Here is a 21,104-nt window from a genome sequence, read left to right as displayed (position 1 = left end):
TCTTTACCAACAAAGCTATGTTAGTTACCAATATTTTTGTTATTGTTTCTTTAGTTTCCATCCCATATTATGATGGTTAACAGAGCGAGTGAATGAGTGTTGGAGGTTTCTGCCCTGAAACAATGAGAGAGAGAAAGAGTAAACATTGTTGCATTGCATGAAAGAGAACATATTTAATAAAATTTAAGAGAATTCAGTTTTGTAATATGTAACCCAACAAACTTATATACAAATGAAAAACTAGTTTTAAACATTATTTTAAGCGGGCAAATTTTTAGTTAGAATCGTGAAATTTTGCCTGAGGACGAACAATTTGGGATTTAAGCAAGAAATTTTAGGCCCACGTTCTCCTATAACGCACATAAAACGATACCAGCCGATACTCGGTATTTTGATAATCCTAGTCACATTTACACACGAAATTGTTTCAAATTTGGTATTCTAGAAGATTTCGTCGATGACAAGCCTAGAAATATAAAATTGTTTTTGGAGGTCCCCTTTTTGGAATGGGCCAAATATAACGGCCTCACCAACTTTATGGTTTTCTGAAAAGTTTAACATCATGATCCAAAGGGTACAGGGTGAGATGAAAAACTGCGTCCAATTTCAGACTGCTGTCATCGTCCGACAGCTGTTAAAATCATTCAGTGACAGCTCATTATATTGTTTAGAAGCGTGCAAAAGCATTTTGGTGAGAATTTTCCAGAAAAAAAGTTATTCGTGTTGGAATTCAAGCGTTATAGTGTGATTTCTTTATATTTGGCTGGAAAACCACAAGTGGCTATCGTTAGAGCACTCCAGCATTTAGGTGTGAATAAATATTTTGTGTCTCGTATCATCGCTCGTTACCGTAATACTGGTAGCGTAGCCCAATGTCAAGGAAGTGGACGGAAAAAACAGCAACATCATCAGAAATGGTTCGAAAAGTAAAGAAGACTTGAACGAAACCCGCATCATAGTGGCCGAAAAATGGTTCGTGAGCTGAACATATCGCAATATTCCATTCAGCAAATATTGAAAAATCAGCTCGGGGTAAAGCCATTGAAATTCCAAAAAGTGCAAGAACTTACGCCGCGACAGAAATTCTAAAAAGTGCAAGAACTTACACCGCAACAGAAAGAAAATATACTCGAAGGAGCTAAAGAGTTGATTCGCTTGGCCGAAAGTGGTGAACTGCCGAATTCGGTTTTCTCCGATGAGAAAACATTCATTGTCCAGCAGTTTGTGAACAAACAAAATGATCGTGTTTACTTGCCAAAGAGGTCAGCTGAAAATGTGCACCTTCGGTTGGCCACCAGAACTCAAGCACCGGCCATGGTGATGGTGTGGGCCGCCATAACAGCCGATGGTCGCTCTCCGCTCGTATTAATCGACGATGGCATCAGAATAAACGCCGAATATTATCGCGAAAATATTGTGGAGGGTGTATTAAAACCCTTAGGCACGCAAACATTTTGGACGCAGACTTTGGACATTCAAACAGGACTCAGCACCATCGCACTTAGCTCGCGCCACCCAAGAATGGTTACAAAATGAGGTTCCTCGCTTCATTTCCAGCGCACAATGGCCACCAAAATATCCGGATACCAATCCGTTGAACTATTGTGTCCGGAGTATTTTGAAAAGGAAGATTGGCACTAAAAATTACCAAAGTGTCGATCACCTCACCTAAAATATCGCAGTGCAACATTCGAGCAGCGTGTGACGGTTTCATTAGCCGTTTGAAGGCCATAATTCATGCCAAAGGTGACCAATTCGAACAAATCTAAACTTATTCTAAATCTAAATATCTAAATAAAATTAAAAAAAAAAAGTAAAAATTATGGCGTTTGACTTTGTTGCAATTTTTTTTTCTCACCCTGTGTATGGGGGCTACATCCAAATCTTAATTTCAAATTCGCAATGGGTGCTACTTCTTACAACAGAAAATTGCCTATGGAAGTCCACGTCATCTGTATTTTTCCAATGTTCTTTACATTTTTAAGGGAAATATTTAAAAATTGGTATTTGAAGATCGTAATGTGCCTTCTCTGGCAGATAATTGGTAATACAGGCGCATTCTTTTGTATACCCCCCATATTACTGTACCACCCGATATTCAGTATTTTTATCATTTTAGAAATATTTTTTCCACGGAATTTTTACATTTAGCAAGTTCCTTCCAATGATGGAGGGTATTAAAAATTGGGCACTTTTCTCAAATATTCGACAAATATAAGATCTGGTTTGAAATTAGGATATATCAGTGCAAATCCTCTAGTTAAGAAATTTTTAAGGATATATTTTCTTGAAAATAGCCATACAGAGAGTTTATCGTAATAATTGTATCATGCTTAAGTCAGGTGCTAACATAAACACTCTGCATTTTTTTGCATAAATGCCGATATCGGGCAGTACCATTGTTTGAGGGCTTTACTAAAGTGTGCACCTATAACATATAACATATTAATTGTCTATGCGGAATTCGAATACCCAAATTAGTGAAAATTTCATTGAAAATGTGGCAGGAACATCCAAAACACCGAATTTTGACTATTTTCTTGCTGAAAGGTTAGATATCTACTTAGAACCTCTAATGCCGAATTCCAGGACTTCCATGTCATTAGAGAATCTTCAAAATACAATTATATGCTTGCTACACAAAAACTGGACCTGTATGACCTATTTACGACCTTATTTTACTGTGTACCTTAATTTGTTCGAAACAGATGAAAAATATATAGATTATATTATTTTAAGAACCTGAAAAGGTTATTTCGAGGAAACACATTCAGATTTACAAAGTTAATATGGCCTCAATACCAGGACATATACAGGTACGGTCCCTTCCAAAATTATTATAAAATTTATATTTTTATCAGTTGTACACCAGAAAGTTCCAAGCGGTTGCTTGTGCCAAAAACTTTGTAAATAAAAGTAGAAAAATTCTTATGAAACTCAAAATATTCACTGGGATGCAGTCGAAATGAATCGCCCAATAAGAATCACAAACAAAGTTATCTCATTGAATTGAAACTATAGCATTTGATAACTCTCTTAAATGTTGGTTAAAAAGAGAAAATATATGTAACATTTGAAAAGAGAATGAGAACTACATGCAAGCGGTGTGCAATTTCTTGGTTTAAACCAGAAATTTTGTCATCACCCAAGTCTTCCGCTTTGTTGTGTTTGCTGTTTCTAGTTTTTTTTTTTTTTTTTTTGAGTTTGTTTTGAGCGCTCGCTGACCTTATTCTGGCCTTTGTGTTCCTTTTTTTTTTTGCCATTGCAAGTCATATTCCCAAAACAACGAAAACAAAACTACATACACACATACATAGGTAGGTATGTACATTCAACAACTGCGATGTCCACAATCATCCGTACATATCTATGGAGGAAGAAACAAACTATGATCCTCTGTTGGTATTTTTATCCATGACACCACCACAGCAGCAGCTAAAAAAATTTAGGAGGCCAATGGAGAAAGAATATTTTAGAGTTGTGGTTCATAGCAGTGTGGTTTAGCAACAGAGAGTGACGGAGGCGAATGACCACAGACTAAATGAATACTTTTGCCTACCTTAAGTTATATGGGGAGAGGTAGGAGAATTTTTGGGAATAAAAAATTTCATAATTATGGAAAAAGAAACCTTGGGAGCAACTATAAACTGATATCAAACTTAAAAACAATTAAAAAATGGAGAGCAAAATACAGGGTTAGGTGAAAAAACTGCAACCAACTTCAGACCGCTGTCATTTCTAAGCCACTCGTACGACAGCTGTTAAAATTATTCTAGTGACAGGTCATTATATTGTTCACAAGCATACAAAAGCATTTTGGTGAGAATTTTTCAAGAAAAGAGTTATTCGTGATGGAATTCAGGCGTGATTTCTTTATATTTGGCTGGAAAACCACAAGTGGCTATTGTTAGAGCACTCCAGCATTTAAATGTGAATAAATCTTTTGTGTCTCGTACCATCGCTCGTTACGGTGATACTGGTAGCGTAGCCCGACGTCAAGGAAATGGACGGAAGAAAACAGAAAACATCAGCATAAATGGTTCAAAAAGTGAAGAAGCGACTTGATCGAAACCCGCGTCGCAGTGGCCGAAAAAATGGCTCGTGAGCTGAACATATCGCAATATTTCATTTGGCAAATATTGAAAAATGAGCTCGGGGTAAAGCCATTGAAATTCCAAAAAGTGCAAGAACTTACACCGCAACAGAAAGAAAATAGACTCAAAAGACCTAAAGAGTTGCTTCGCTTGGCCGAAAATGTTGAACTGCCGAATTTGGTTTTCTCCGATGCGAAAACATTCGTTGTCCATCAGTTTGAAAACAAACAAAATTATCGTGATTACTTGCCAAAGAGGTCAGCTGAAAATGTGCACCTTCGGTTGGTTACCAGAACTCAAGTGCCGGCCATGGTGATGGTATGGGCCGCCATAACAGCCGATGGTAGCTCTCCGCTCGTATTAATCGACCGTGGCATCAGAATAAATAACGAATATTATCTCGAAAATATTCTGGAGGGCCGCAGACCTTGGACATTCCAACAGGACTCATCACCATCGCACTCAGCACGCGCCACCCAAGAATGGTTACAAAATGAGGTTCCTCGCTTCATTTCCAGAGCACAATGGCCACCAAAATTTACCAATACCAATCCGTTGGACTATTGTGTCTGGAGTATTTTGGAAAGCAAGATCGGCACTAAAAATACCAAAGTGTCGATCACCTCAAGCAAGCGTTTCGACGAGAATGGACCAGAATAAAGCAGAGCAACATTCTGGCAGCGTGTGACGGTTTCATTGGCCGTATGAAGGCCATAATTCGTGCCAAAGGTGACCAATTCGAACAAACCTAAACGTATTCTAAAATTTTGATGCTATTTCCGACATTTTTTGCTTTCATTCAATTAAATTAAAACAAGTTAAAACGCAGTAAGTTTGGCCGGGCCGAACTTTGAATGCCCTCCACCATTTGGAACAAATTTGGAAATTTTCAAAAAATAAAATCCTTAAAAAATTCTGGTAAAATTTAAAAATAAATCAAATATAGCCGTTATATTGGGGTCTATACGACAAGGACCTACATAAGCATTGCTTGTGATAATGGGGCCTATACGAAGACCTGGACCTGCACAGACAATTTTCTGTCATAGGCTGTAGTATTCATTTCAAACTTCAACTACCAAATTTGAAACAATTCCGATAAATATTGTCGCAAAAATCATCAAATTACCGAATATCGGAAGGTACCGTTATATCGGTGCTATACGAAGACGTGGACCGGCACAGACAATTTTCTGTCTAAGGCTGTAGTATCCATTACGAACTTCAAATAACAAATTTGAAACAATTCCGGTGAATAATGTCGCTAAAATCATCAAAATACCGAATATCAGGAGGTACCGTTATATGGGGGCTATATGATAACTTGAACCTACATGGCCCATTTACGAACTTAACCTGCCTACTGGCAAAATATACTGTGTGCAAATTTTTAGCCTTTATTATTTATTAGGCTGATATTAGCCATTATTTCCACAATAAACCTGAAATCGGATTAGGGATATATATGGGAGCTATATCCAAATCTTAGCCTTTCTCGATAAAATTTGACAAAGATATTTCCGAGTTCTATAAGACATCTGGTACTAAATATTATTGTTGTCGAGTGCATATTACAAATGTGAGGGACTTAAAAACCAAATCTGATGAAACATACATATGGGAGCTAAAGCTATATCTGAATCGGCTGAAGATATATGGGAACTATATCCAAATCTGAACCGATCTGGATACAATTTGGCAGAGGTATTTTGGCCTGCATCTGTTATCTGGTACCAAATATCATTCCTGTGGAGTGCAAGTTACGAATGTGAGGGAGCTATAGCCATACCTGAACCCGAAATCGGTTGAAAATATATCGCCAATTTCAATAGGGTATGTCCTATATATATCATATTATAATTACTGATAATCTATAATTACCGGTAGCAGAGTTTCCTATTGGAAATATTTCCCATAAAAATTTCTAAAGAAATTGCTACCATTAACAAGATTTTCTATAAGAATTATTACCGATAACTGCGATCATTTCATATTATAATTATTGCCGATAACAAGATTTTCTAAGAAAATATGACCGATTACAAAGTTTTTATAGAAAATAATACCAATAAGAAGATTTGTATAAAACATAAAACCAATAACAATATTTTCTGTGGAAAATATATCCGATAACAATATTTTCAATACAAACTAGAGAGATAATCTACAATTACCGATAACAAAGTTTCCTATAGTAAAGAAATTGGTACCGATAACATGATTTTTTATGAAAATTATTACCGATAATAACATTTTTTAATATAATTATTGCCGATAACAAGATTTTTTAAAGAAAATAATACCAATAACAAAATTTGTATAAACAATAATACCGAAAAAAAGAGAGAAAAAAACTAAAGAGAGATTTTATAATTACCGATAACAAGTATTTCCGATAATAATTGCGATGTGTAGGACTTTTTCAACCTGTCCTTAAAACCGTTAGAGCTAAAGATCACGGTGGGCCTTTTGTATCTCTAACTTTTTTATAAATTAAAAATCGTAAACCTTATTAAAATTCATATCGTATTTAGACCTAAAAATTTTCCCACAATCTTAACATATTTATGTAAACATCTTTCCAGAATTCCCCAACACCGCGGTATGCTGTTCTAATTTTATTTTCCAGAAAATCCGGACATTCATTTCCCAATTCCCGAGCAATTCTCAGATTCGCCTTAAGGTTACAACATTGTTACGTTCCCGTTTAATGTTACTACTCAGATTTCTTGGGCAAGACAATAGACGTGTTCTCTTGTCAGTTTTTCCATTTTGTATCTGGGTCTTACATTCGGCGACGGCGGTCAGTCATCTGTTGTTAGACGAAGTAACCGAATACTACCGATCCCAAAAAAAGCCACAAAAAACATGAAACAAAAAAAGTAAACAAAACACAAAAACGACACAACTGGAAGAACCACCACACAACCACCATCCCTCTCCCCATCATCACCACCACAACTACCGTGACCATCAGCTAACCTGGCTGGCTAACCTATAAAGCAAATGAAGTTAGTGCGGAAAATGTCTGAATGTTTGTTTGTCTTCTTGTTGTTGTTCTTTAAAAAAGACAAGACGTGATTATGGCCAAGTTGCAGCGATTGTTGTTTGTTTTTGTTGTTGGCGATGTAGTGATGGCGTCCACTACACTTCTATTTTGGTTTTGGAACAGTAAATAGACATAGACCGCTCCAACTGGCCATACGCCTGGATTGTTAAATTAAATATGTAGTTGATTTGTTGGTAGGTAATTGTTATTGTTGTTTTTGCCTGTGATTGTGTTGTTGTGGAAATTGTTGCTTGCATTGTCTTGGTCGGTATCTTCGTTATGTTGACCACGTTTTTCAAAACAATTTTCATGTCTAAATGGATTTTATAGAGATTTGCGTAACTTTTCATTTCATTAGCTAAAGAAAGAAGTTATTGTACTATGTGTGGTCAAAGAATGGCTGGAATGAGTCTTAAATTGGGAAAATGGCTAAACCACACGGCTAGTTTAATGTGTCTACATTAAAATTCTATTCAATGTACATTCTATGCTGTTATTCCAACTGGGAACTTTTGGATAAGTCGTCGTGGGAATAGAACTGCCTTTCATAATTTTTTTGTAAGAGGAATTTTTTTATTTTGGTCTAATTATGTGTTAACCTTTTACGGTATCTACACACGCCCATAAATATGTAACTTGTCCGACCATGAAGTTATGAACCATTAATTTTTGAGATCCGGTACAACTTCATGGTAAGTGTCAAATTGGAAGGTGTTACAGTATGCACACTTAAAGCATTCTTTGTCTCTTCGATGTGCGGTCTTTGTCATAATTTGTTAAGCTCATCTTTACATTTACAAGTTAAGATACAAAAAAACGGCTGCACTAAATCACCTTTTCCGAAAATCAGTGACATATGTTTAACGAGGATCACACCAAAGGTGTGGGAAACCTCACAAGATCTTTTAAAGAAATTGTTGTGGATAATCTAGTTTTCTTCAGAAAAGATTTATAATAACAAGAGAATATTTTCTATAGAAAAATCATAGAATCGATAATATAATATCCCGTTATTGATTTTTTAAGAATATTTTATTATCGATAATATTTTTTAAAGAAAATCTTGTTATTGTAGAAAATTTTGTTATTGACAATATTTTCTGTTATCGATAATGTTTTCTATAGAAAATCTTGTTATCGACCATGTTTTCTATAGAAAATTTTGTTAATGACCATGTTTTCTATAGAAAATATTGTTATCGACAGTATTTTCTATAGAAAATATTGTTATCGACAGTATTTTCTATAGAAAATCTTGTTATCGTAGAAAATCTTGTTATTGACAATATTTTCTAAAGAAAATTTTCTTATCAGTGATATTTTCTAAAGAAATCTTTTTTTATCGATATTTTCTATAGAAAAATCTTGTCATCGATAACGTTTTCTACAGAGAATCTTGTTATCGATAAAATTTTCTATATAACATATTGCTGTCGATAAAATTTTCTATAGAAATTGTTATCGATGACATTTCTATAGAAAATATTGTTTTTGATAATATTTTCTATAAAAAATATTGTTATCGATGATATTTTCTATAGAAAATATTGGTATCCATAATATCTTTTATGGTAAATCCTGTTATCGATATTACTTTCTATAGAAAATATTGTTATCAATAATAACACTAATTTTTATAGAAAATATCATCGATAGCAATATTTTCTATAGAAAATATCATCGATAACAATATTTTCTGTAGAAAATACTATCGATCACAATATTTTCTATGGAAAATATCATCGATAACAGGTTTTTCTATAGAAAATCCTGTTATCGACAATATTTTCTATAGAAAAACCTGTTATCGACAATATTTTCTATAGAAAAACCTGTTATCGATGATATTTTCCATAGAAAATATTGTGATCGATAGTATTTTCTACAGAAAATATTGTTATCGATGATATTTTCTATAGAAAATATTGCTATCGATGATATTTTCTATAAAAATTAGTGTTATCGGTAATATTTTAATATTAAATATTGTTATCGATGATATTTTCTATAGAAAATCTTGTTATCGATGATATCTTCTATAGAAAATCTTGTTATTGATGATATTTTCCATAGAAAATATTGTGATCGATAATATTTTCTAAAGAAAATGTATAAAAAATTGTTATCGATAATATTTTCTGTAGAAAAAATTGTTATCGATAATATTTTCTATAGAAAATATTGTTATCGATATTATTTTCTATAGAAAATATAGTTATCGATAATATTTTCTATGGAAAATATTGTTATTGATAATATTTTCTATGGAAAATATTGTTATTGATAATATTTTCCACTTGTTATTGACAATATTTTCTAAAGAAAATTTTCTTATCGGAAAATTTGTATCGATAACATTTTCTATAGAAAAATCTTGTCGTCGATAACGTTTTCTACAGAAAATCTTGTTATCGATAACGTTTTCTATAGAAAATATCATCGATAACAATATTTTCTATAGAAAATATCATCGATAACAATATTTTCTATAGAAAATATCATCGATAACAATATTTTCTATAGAAAATATCATCGATAACAATATTTTCTATAGAAAACGTTATCGATAACAAGATTTTCTGTAGAAAACGTTATCGACGACAAGATTTTTCTATAGAAAATATTATCGATACAAATTTTCCGATAAGAAAATTTTCTTTAGAAAATATTGTCAATAACAAGTTTTCTACGATAACAAGATTTTCTATAGAAAATACTGTCGATAACAAAATTTTGTATAGAAAACATTGTCGATAACAAGATTTTCAACAGAAAATATTGTCGATAACAAGATTTTCAATAGAAAATATTGTCGATAACAAGATTTTCTATAGAAAACATTGTCGATAACAAGATAACAAAAATATTGTTATTGATAATATTTTCCATAGAAAATATCCGTATCGATAATATTTTCTATAGAAAATATTCTTATTGATAATATTTTCTATAGAAAATCTTGTTATCGACAATGTTTTCTATAGAAAATCTTGTTATCGACAATGTTTTCTATAGAAAATCTTGTTATCGACAATATTTTCTATTGAAAATCTTGTTATCGACAATATTTTCTGTTGAAAATCTTGTTATCGACAATGTTTTCTGTACAAAATCTTGTTATCGACAGTATTTTCTATAGAAAATCTTGTTATCGTAGAAAACTTGTTATTGACAATATTTTCTAAAGAAAATTTTCTTATCGGAAAATTTGTATCGATAATATTTTCTACAGAAACATCTTGTCGTCGATAACGTTTTCTACAGAAAATCTTGTTATCGATAACGTTTTCTATAGAAAATATTGTTATCGATGATATTTTCTATAGAAAATATTGTTATCGATGATATTTTCCATAGAAAATACAGTTTTCGATAATATTTTCTATAAAAAATAGTGTCATCGATAATATTTTTATAGAAAATATTTTTTTATAGAAAATATTTTTTTTATAGAAAATATTTTCTATAGATGTTCTTGTTAGAAAGAAGTTCTAAAGAAAATCTTGTTATCGATAACATTTCCTAAAGAAAATCTTGTTATCGATAATAAAATGTGGAAATTATTTTCGATATTATGATTTTCTATAAATTTTTTATAATCTTGCCGATAACAAGATTTTCTGCAGAAAATATTGTCGATATCATGATTTTCTATAGAATATATTATCGATATTATAATTTTCTACAGAAAATATTATCGATATTATGATTTTCTACAGAAAATCTTATCGATATTGAGGTTTTCTATAGAAAATATTGTCAAAAACCAGATTTTCAATAGAAAATATTGTCAGTAACAAGATTTTTTGTAGCAAAGAGAAATCAGAGTTTCTATAGCAACCTTTTTTCGTGAACAACCACGACCGATCATTTTACCAAAACCAATTGATCTTTACTCGAACCTGCAAAAATTTACAAGTTTTGCAATTTTTTTCGATATCATAAAAAAATTTGTTATCGTAGTAAAAAGTTTACCTTCTTGCAGTTCTGGAACAGAGCAAATACGTTCCACACTTGTTTGTTTTTCTAATTTTCAATAGAAATTACTATATGCATTTTGAGATTGTTAGGATTTTACCAGTTTCCCACTATACTGCCCTCTTTAATTTGAAAACAAAAAAATATGTCCATGGAATATCTTGACTTCTTGGTTTTTATTGCAGTCACTCACATTTGTCAGTGGATGTTGATGAGGATGGCTATGGGACATATTTTTGTTGAATTACTTTATGCTACTGACACCAATATCAAGTTACAGCATAAAAATAAAACAAACTCACATAATATTTAAAAAAAATTAACAAAAAACCCATGTTTACGCACATACATATAAAGAGGAGTTTAAGTATTCATTTCATATCTACATAAATGCAGGGGTACTCCGTTTTTTTACTTTATAATTACTTGGACATACATACATAAATATATCATCGTGATGATCATCATAATGATGGTCAACGCCATAATCATTGAAGTCGTCGTTAAGAATGACAATTACCTGATGATGATCTTAATCATCTTTATGTCATTGTGTGTCGTCGTGACATATTGTACAATCTAAATAGCATGCGTGCACAGTGTGACGAATACAGCATTTTGAACTTTAAGGAGTATTTTGGAACTTTTATCAGAAATATTAAAAGAAATAATATAATTGTACATAATTTCAAAACTAATCCTGTGTTCCCAAAAAGCAACCATAAGAATATTTTTGTTCAGCAGAATACGACATTCTTTTTTTGCTTTCATAATGTCGTAAAAATTGTATGCTCTTAATTGTAAATTTTAGAGTAGATTTGACAGACTTGTTCGATACAATTTTGATTTAGAAACCCCACATTGACCTTTATATCAGAAATCATAATTCCAGTGTTATTCCCACACTTTATATCATATTTAGTATCATTAAGTACTTTTCGTACACTATAAAGTACGAATTTTCGAGAAAAAAAACAATTGTCTTAATCTTCAAGACTCTCAGAAAACTTGTATATCAAAATTCATAATTTCACCACCATTCCTATTTACATTATCCCCATTGACATTATACAAAAATCAATAATGTAATTTCCTTTACACCAAATATAGTACCATTTTGTAGTTTTCGTACACTATATGGAACGAATTTCAGAATGCACTTTCTTATCTAAGCATCACACACTCACAGTGATCCCTATATCAATATTCGCAATTTTAGCTCTTTTCCCTACTATACACAAAATATAGTTTCATTTTGGTACTTTTCTTACTCAATATAGGGCTCATTTCGAAATCCACCATCTTATATGAAAACTTTTTATTTACATTCGCTCTTATACTAAAACTTAGAGTTGCTACTCGATGCTTTTTCGTACCAAGTTTAGTACCATTTTGAACCAAATTTAATACCATTTTGTACCAAATTTAGTACCACTTGGTACGATAGCTACACTTATTTTCAAGACCACCTTTTGATATCAGTCATATAAAATTTCAAGATTTTAGCACTATCCGTTACACACCACATTATGGTACCGAATTAGTAATTCTTGGTGCTTTTCGTACACTTAAAGTTGACATTTATTAAAAATCCTTCTGCACATCTACGCTTACTTGCAAAAATTGTGTCATATCATAATTTAATTTCGTACCCTTGTAGCACATTTCAACCGCTAGATATTAACGGTAGCATAATTAGTACCTTTTTGCACTTTTCGTACCCTTATGGAACGAATTTCGAAAACTGTGTTTTTGGACTAAAACACTATATTCATGTCAGAGCACAAATTTTGCTCATTTTTACTTTGTTTTGTGTGGAAGCACTCCCGAGTCACTGCTGTTTGAAAAATTAGAGTGGGAGAATAATCGCTCAAAATAGAGCAAGAGTTTGCTCCAAGAGTGTAAATTAGTAAAACAAATGAAAAAATATTTGATGTTGATGCGTACTGCAGAAGAGGAGTGATTTTGTACAGAAAACACATATCAAGAGAAATACAATAACGGTATGACAAAAAGTAGGAGAGTTCTAGGCAAGGTTAGAATGTGCTTGATTTTGAACGCATTTGGCTCTCACTCAAAAACTAGGAAAACATGCTCACTCATATTCGAGCAATATCGAAAAATTGAGTTTGCTCGATTTTATCCTTCCCCCAGGAGCGTACTCTCTTGAATTCGAGTGAATTTCACTCTTTGTACAAATTCGAGCGTGTTTTTCGGAGGTCTGATTCATTTAAAGCGGAAGGGCTCACATACTGCACTTAGGCCGTTCACCATACATATTATGGAGGGTATGTTAAGTTCGTCATTCCGTATTCTTGATCATCGTACAATTCTAAGAAGATTTAGCCCTGTCCGTCCATCAAACTGTCCCTCTGTTGTACTCACGCTAGAGTCAAAACGAATTAAGATGGGAAGCTAAGATCAGTCTTTTGTGTGCAGGCAGGTCAAGTTCGGTCAACGATTTCGTATAGCCCCCATAAACCGATACCTCCCGATATTCGGTATTTTGATGATTTTAGCCAAAATTTTCAATGGAATTGTTTATGCAGGTCTTCGTATAGGCCCAATATATCAGTACCTCGGCATTTTGACGATTTTAGGTACAATATTGACCGAAATTATTTGAAATTTCGTATTTAAAGTTCCTAATAGGCACCAGGTCCAGGTCTTCGTATAGACCCCATATATCGGAACTTCCCTATATGCGGTATTTTGTTGATTTTAGCTATATTATTCACCGGATTTTTATACCCTCAGCCATATGGCTACAGAGGGTATATTTCATTTGATACGGTCAAAACGTGCCTAGTCGAAATAACGGGTTAAGACCCTAGGTTTCTTTGGACCAAATCCGTTTCAGAATATTTGGAGTCGTTCTAGCGATGTCCGTCCGTCTGTTTGGCTGGTGCGAACTCTCGAAGGCAGTATCCGATTTGGTCCAAACTTGATACATCGTAATATTTTTGTCAAACTTAGATCGATTTTGCTCCAACTTTGCAAATCCTAATGTTTGTGTTAGCGCTAGGTGAGCTGTGAAAATGGACAATATCGGTCCACTCCATCAAACACCTCCCCCCAAATGGTCAACATTTTAAAAAGTTACAACTCTCATAAAATGTGATCACATCCCAATTTTTATATTAGCCCAAGGTCTAGTGTTTAGATGAAATATATCGGTCTACTCCTTCTAGTACCTCTCCTACAAATGGTCGAAATTTAAAAAAATATATTTTTTTTTCGCAGAAAGAGAAAGTATATTCCGATTTTGCTCCATCTTTGGAAATCCTAATATTTTCGTTAGTGCTAGGTCAGGTGTGAAAATGGACAATATCGGTCCACTCCATCAACTGCCTCCCCCACAAAGGATTACAATTTTGAATAATAATCAGTCTCATAAAATGTGATGTAAGAGTCCCATTGTCTTCAAATTTCTACATCCCAATATTTTTATAAACCCAAGATCTGGTGTTAAGATGAAATATATCGGTCCACTCCTTCTGGTACCTCCCCCAAAAATGGTCGAAATTTTTAATATCTATTAAACTCATAAAACGCGAAATTAACATCGGATTCCATTTAGACTTGACACATCTGAATATTTCTATCAACACAGGATCTGTGAAAAAAAAACCTTCTGGTACCTCCCCCACAAAAGCTCAAAATTTTGAATATCCATGAAGCTTATAAAAAGCGAAATTGACATCCGATTCCATTCAAAACTCTGTACATCCCAATATTTCCATCAACACAACACGGTCCAAACCAAGCACGTCGCAATATTTATATCATATTTATTTAGGTCCAATACGAGATGGCCAACATTGGCACATTCCTTCGGAACCTGCTGCATAAAGGGTTAAACATTTAAATAATCATAACAGAAGTCAAAATATTTTTAAATAATCGAACATTGGCCGTTTTTTACTCGTTTTTTCCAAATTTCATATTTGAATATTGTAATGTCCTATGACAAGAGTTGCCTATGCAGATCCACGTCTTCGTATAGACCCCAATATAACGATTATATTCGCAATTTTTAAGATTTTAAAAGAATTTTTAACGGATTTTCTTTTTTTAATTTCCAATTGGTGGAGGGATATATAAGGCTTTTTTACTTGCTTCAGTGATTATCCGTATACTGAAAATACACCAATTCGTTTCAAATTGATTTTCTACTTTCTAGGCACTGTGCTACAGTATTCGGAAAAGACATTGACTCATAAGTTAAGTTATACAGACAACAAACACCAAATAACAACAACAACTAGCAGAAGAATTATATATCACCAACATCCAACCAAGAAGTGGAGTAATGTACTTCAATTGAAGACGCTTAAGAAGAATTATGTGTGCGGATGATGTGCTACAGGTAAGACCATTGTAAGTTGTGGCTGTGTAAACCTTGCTTGTCGCTTAGGGTTCCAGCTACATACAAACATGCATATGTATGTACATGACATGATGGCTTGTAATGTATGTATGTTACTGAGCCATGGAGGTTTATTAAGGTCTTCTGCCTGCAATCACACATCATCGTCATCACAATGCGAGCCGACCATGCCATGTGTGGTCGGTCATACATTTAGGCAACCAAGCATAAAGGGCTCCATACCCTTCACAACCCCTGGTCCAATCATTAGTACTTGGTGCCATATTACCATTTACTACAGCTCAAAACTGAATAAGTAACCCAAGAACATTTTTATTGTTTTGCCTTTTGTTTAAGAAATTTTAAACATCAGTGTAAGTAATGCGGCTGATCACCACCTCTTCCGATCAAGATGTTATGGTTATTGCCTGTAGCCACTACGAGAATCATTTGCTTTCCCTCCCCATCTCGTTAGCCGCGTTGCTTGGAATGCTGTTAATTGTGGCGGCATTTCCAGAAGATAAAGCTCATCCATGCTCTACACCACCTGATTGCATTACCACCTGATATGGGAATAAAAATGGTTTTTACTTTCAATGGAGCTGGCAAAAATTGGCTAGGAATGGATGCATTTCACATGAAAGTAAGAAATTTGATGAATGAATAATTCTATCGGGTTTCCATGGAGAATGTGTGTGAGTGTTTTTTGTTTTTCTTATGCTCTGAGGCAACTTGAGATGATTCTTCTTCCTCTTCTTCGGTCTCCATTTGAAGATGTTAATGATCTTGTGGTGGGTTTTTCTATGGGAGACTGCTAGATTGAAGTTCAATTAGAATATTGGGTAAGTTATGGGAAAATTATTGATGAATCTTAATGTGATTTGCCAGAAGGGAATATACCCATATTACATTTCTTCCACATTACTTCGTAAATCGTTGGTGATCAAAAAACGGAAATGCCAGGTGTAACACCTTTAAAGTTATTAACCAAATCAAAGAGAAATTCCGACAAATTTTGTAAGGAAATTCATTAAAGTCATCATATTAAAAAGCTGAAAATGCCAAGTAAATATTCCCGTCAGAGGGCTGAAATCATGATATTGGTAGCAATCAGCAGATATTGCAAATGTGGTAGATTCGTTATTGAAAAGCATTACTCTCTGTAATAGAGAATAATATGAAGTTATGCCAGTGGAGGAAAAACTCTAGATCTAAGTAATACAGTTGAGAAATAATTGACTTACTGACAATCAACGCCCAGACGAAACGACAGAAGCTAGAATTTTGAAAATTTGCACGAGTCGTCAGTCTTGGTGCGTAGTCGAGATAAGGCTGGATGTTTGCAAAATCGTACTAAAATGGCATTGGTCAAACGGAATGAGCACTGATGGATTGCCAGATATATGTATCAAGGGGTTTTTGAAAATTCGAACCTTAAGGTTACGAAAGGTTCTAAAATAGTACCAAACTTCTAAAATTGAATTAAAATTTGGTATGAGAATAAAAATAAAGTATGATATATGAAAGTGGTTTTGGAAATGTGTTCTAAGTATGCGAACTGTACTAAATGGTCCTCAATGGATTTAGGGTGAAGAGATGAAGCTAAAATTTTGAAATTTCGTTCTGGATTCGCTGTTTTTGGTATGTTTGTGATAAAGAGGTGTTTTTGGAAATTTATACTAAGTGTGCGAACTATACTAAATGGTACTTGAATGAACAGATAGTGCTTGTAATGTGAAATTTGGTACTAGGGTCGCTGTTCATGTGTAGCCTGAACATATGGAGGTGATTTTGGAAATGTGTTCTGTAATTTTATATTGTGTAAAGAGGCAGAGATCTAATTCTAAAATTTGATATTTAGATTAGTGATGGTATCTGTGTTTGAGATTTGGCGGTGGTTTGAGAGCGCGTCCCACATTTGTACGAAAAGTACTAAATGGTACTAAATTTAGTATTGGGTGAAGGGATAGGGCTGGAATCCTCAAATTTAATATTAATAATATCTGGTAGTTTTGTAAATGTGGACTAAAATCATACGAAAAGTACTAAATTTAACCAAATTTGGTATTGGTTAATTGTATAGAGCTGGAACCCTAAAATTTGAAAAATAGTTCTCTTTTGGTATCTGATGTTGATATTTAGAGGTGGGTTTTTAAATGGTGGTGGTTTTGCAAATGCGTCTCATAATTATTCGAAAAGTACTAAATAGTGAGGTCTCTATTGGTATCTGGAATTGAGGGATGCAAATTGCGTACTACAATTGTTTGAAAAGTACTAAATTTGATATTGAGTTAAGGAATAGAGATAAAATTCTGAAATTAGATTTTCATATTAATGGCATCTGTGTTTGAGTTTTGGCGATGGTTTGGAAATGCGTCCCATATTTGTTCGAAAAGTACGCAATAGTACTAAATTTAGTGTTGGGCGAAATTTAATATTGAGGTCTCTTTTGGTATCTGGTGTTGAGATATAGTGGTGGTTTTGCAAGTGTACTAAATAGTACTTAACTTGATATTTAGTGAAGGGATAGAGATAAAATTCCGAAATTGTATATTTAGATTGTGACCTGTGTTTGAGTTTTTGCGGTGGTTTAAAAATGCGACGTATATTTGTTCGAATGGTATTAAATATGAGGAGAAAGGCTGAAATTCTGAAATTTGGTCACTGTGGGTTTCTAGGGTTTACATAGGGAGACGTTGAAATAGTTTTGGACAGAAAAATTGGATGTGAGTCCATTGTGCAATGGTTTTTCTAATATCCTCCTCGGTAAAATTCAAATTGAAAGATTTTGAAGAGATTTTGTCAAACTGAACAAATTGTGCATTTTGAGTACTAGGAAGGACCAGCACGAACTGTTGGAACGAATCTAAAATTTTAAGGTGGACTTTTCGCTGGGAAAGTAGCGGACACTAGCTGATTTTGATATGTACAGGTTTAAACTTCATCTGATAATCAACCAGGCGTTTTAAAAAAGATATGCTTTTTTTCATTTGAAAAATTTCACGTTTAGTGGGAAGTTTGAACTAAATCGTGGACTTGGTTCGATTTGGTTCGTAATTATTGTTTTTTTTTATTAATTTGTGAATGAGGAAGATACCATAAGCAGTGGATTGATGTATACCATATCCAAATTTGATCCTATATTGGCAAAACTATTGAGATATGAGAAGATTTAAGAAAATCGAACAATAATTTTAAATTTTAATTTTAAAAATGAGATATTACTCTTCAAAATGCTAGAAGACAGCCTAATAAAAATGTTGCTGGATAGAATTTCATTTAAATCGGCAGTTTCTCTTAATTTCCAAGACGAATTTTATTTATTTATTTATTTATTTTATTTTATTTTATTTTTTTTTTTTTTTTTGAAAATATTTGCAGTTAGAATTTAAGAATAGTGGTAATTGAAATATTGAGATGTGCAAAGTTTGGGGAAATTCGGGGCATAATTTGGCATTTTTTGTAAAGTTATGATTATTCAACATTTTTACAGGTTGGTCCAATACAAAATTTTGTGGGGGTGGTTCAAAAAAGTGACACATCGTTTCTAAATTTCATAAAAAAGACATGGATAGATCGACTCGGCCGAACTTTGAATACCCTCCTCCATTTGAAACGAATTTGGAAATTTTCAAAAAGTAAATAAATAAAATCCGATAAAAAAATCTTTTAAAATCCTAAAAATATCGAATGTAGGCAGTTTCCATTATATTAAAGTCTATACGAACAAGTGGACCTGCAAAGGCAATTTTTGTCATGAGCCATTACATATTCAAATACGAAACTTGAAACAATTCCGGTGAATAATGCCGCAAAAACATTAAAATATCACTGATAGGGAAGTACCGATATATGGGGGCTATACGAAGACCTGCACCTGCAATCTGTCACAGGCTGTAGTACCTAGTAGAAACTTCAAATACGAAATTTGAATTCCGGTGAATATTGTACCTAAAATGTGAATTGTACCTAAAAATGAATGTAAATGTGTAAAGTGACTTTTTATGGGGGCTATACGAAGACACGGACCAGCATAGCCAATATTCTGCCACAGGCTGTAGTACCTATTAGGAACATTTCACAGCAATTGGAGTTAATAATGTCGCTTAAACCATCAAAATACCGAATGTTAGAAGGTACGAATATATGGGAGATGAACGAAGATCTGAACCTGCATAGACAATTTTCTGTCATGGAATGTAATACCCATTATGAACTTCATATACGAAATTTGAAACAATTCCGGCGAACAATATTGCTAAAATCATCAAAATGTCGAATGAAGGGAGGTACAGTGATATGGGGGCTATACCTAAATGTGGACCTAAATAGCCCATTTTCAATACCAAGGTAGAGTGATTTCCACAGAGGGATGGACATCGTTAAATCGACAGAATTTTATACTAATCAAGAATATATCTACTTTGTGGGGTGTTTTTCGAGGTATTACAAACGGAATGACAAACTTAATTTACCCTCCACACAATGGTGGGAGGTAAAAAATTAGTACCCATAAAAATGGTTCATTTGAATCTACAGCAAGGTTATTTGCCACAAGAGAAATTTGTATAATATTTACTCGTATATAATAGAAAATTTTTATAGGAAGCTCTAATGCAAAGGGTTTTGTGGGGTATAGTCGGAACGCTCGACTTCTCTCCTTTCCTGACTGTGTTTTTATTAATCATATATTGCATTTTTTAAAGTCTTAGTTTTTGATAACAGGTAAATAGTAATTACGAGTACGTAAGATGTCAGCAGTCGCGGGGATATATATATATATATATATATATATATATATATATATATATATATATATATATATATATGCAGTTCCTGAAGGATACTTACGTTTGATGTGCAACAAACTTCTCAACATTTTCATTACTGTTTCATCCATTACAGGTTTTTGGATTCCTCTGAAATTGGATACGAGACTTTCCTGAAATATTCCAAAATACCATTTTAAGATCAAGCACAGACCTCATTTCCTTACAATACCTTCGGCGTTGACATATGAGGCAATAATTACTTCAATGAAATATCCCAACCGTTACGAATTCAGCCAAATATCGTTCTTCGTAGTTTACATCTACTGATAATTTAAAATTTCTCTTGCAAATGTTGGAATATTTATGTAAAAAATGTGTTTGAATATTAATTTCAAAAAAAATAATGACAAATAAATCTTTTCATTTTTTTGAAGTGAAGTTCTAATAATTTTTCAATAAGTGGTTATTGAATTTCAGAAAGGTCGTGTTACGGAGGTAAAGCTCCAGCTTGCGGATCTTCCTGCATAATTTTTCGGGGTTGAACTTGATGGCGTTCTTGATCTAAATGTTCTCCGTTATATCATTGGACATCCCTCTCTAGGTTGTGTAGGTCCCTTTTGACACGCCTGGGTGGGGGAGTTCTATCCTGTAGGAGTGGTTTGGATGTCTTCCATGGTAACACCCAAGCAGGTACTGTAACGAAAAAATAAGGGAATGGAATACCCTCATGTATGATTCTCATGTAAATAGCCTACTGGGCGGCGGCATTCTGTGGCACTTATCAGGGTGTCATTCTGTCAAGTTTACCATTGCGTTAAATAATTCAGACCATTTACCATTGC

The 21,104-nt window shown here is 33.4% G+C and overlaps 1 long non-coding RNA gene across 2 annotated transcripts; it reads right to left on the bottom strand.

Annotated features, from left to right (window-relative positions):
* On the bottom strand, positions 1-20,509 carry LOC109612594 (uncharacterized). Of its 2 annotated transcripts, none has more exons than XR_002194592.2 (3): positions 20,492-20,509; positions 20,342-20,432; positions 1-114 (listed from the first exon to the last, which is right to left on the bottom strand). It is a non-coding gene; the product is annotated as an uncharacterized LOC109612594 (long non-coding RNA). The 2 variants fall into 2 exon arrangements; XR_009343794.1 differs by lacking the exon at positions 1-114 and adding an exon at positions 15,808-16,053.
* Between the last annotated feature and the right edge of the window lie 595 nt (positions 20,510-21,104).

The sequence above is a fragment of the Musca domestica genome, unplaced genomic scaffold (assembly GCF_030504385.1).
Source record: "Musca domestica strain aabys unplaced genomic scaffold, Musca_domestica.polishedcontigs.V.1.1 6, whole genome shotgun sequence".
Classification (NCBI taxonomy): Eukaryota; Metazoa; Arthropoda; class Insecta; order Diptera; family Muscidae; genus Musca; species Musca domestica.
Note: the sequence above shows the minus strand (reverse complement) of the source record. Positions and strands in the feature narration are given on the sequence as shown.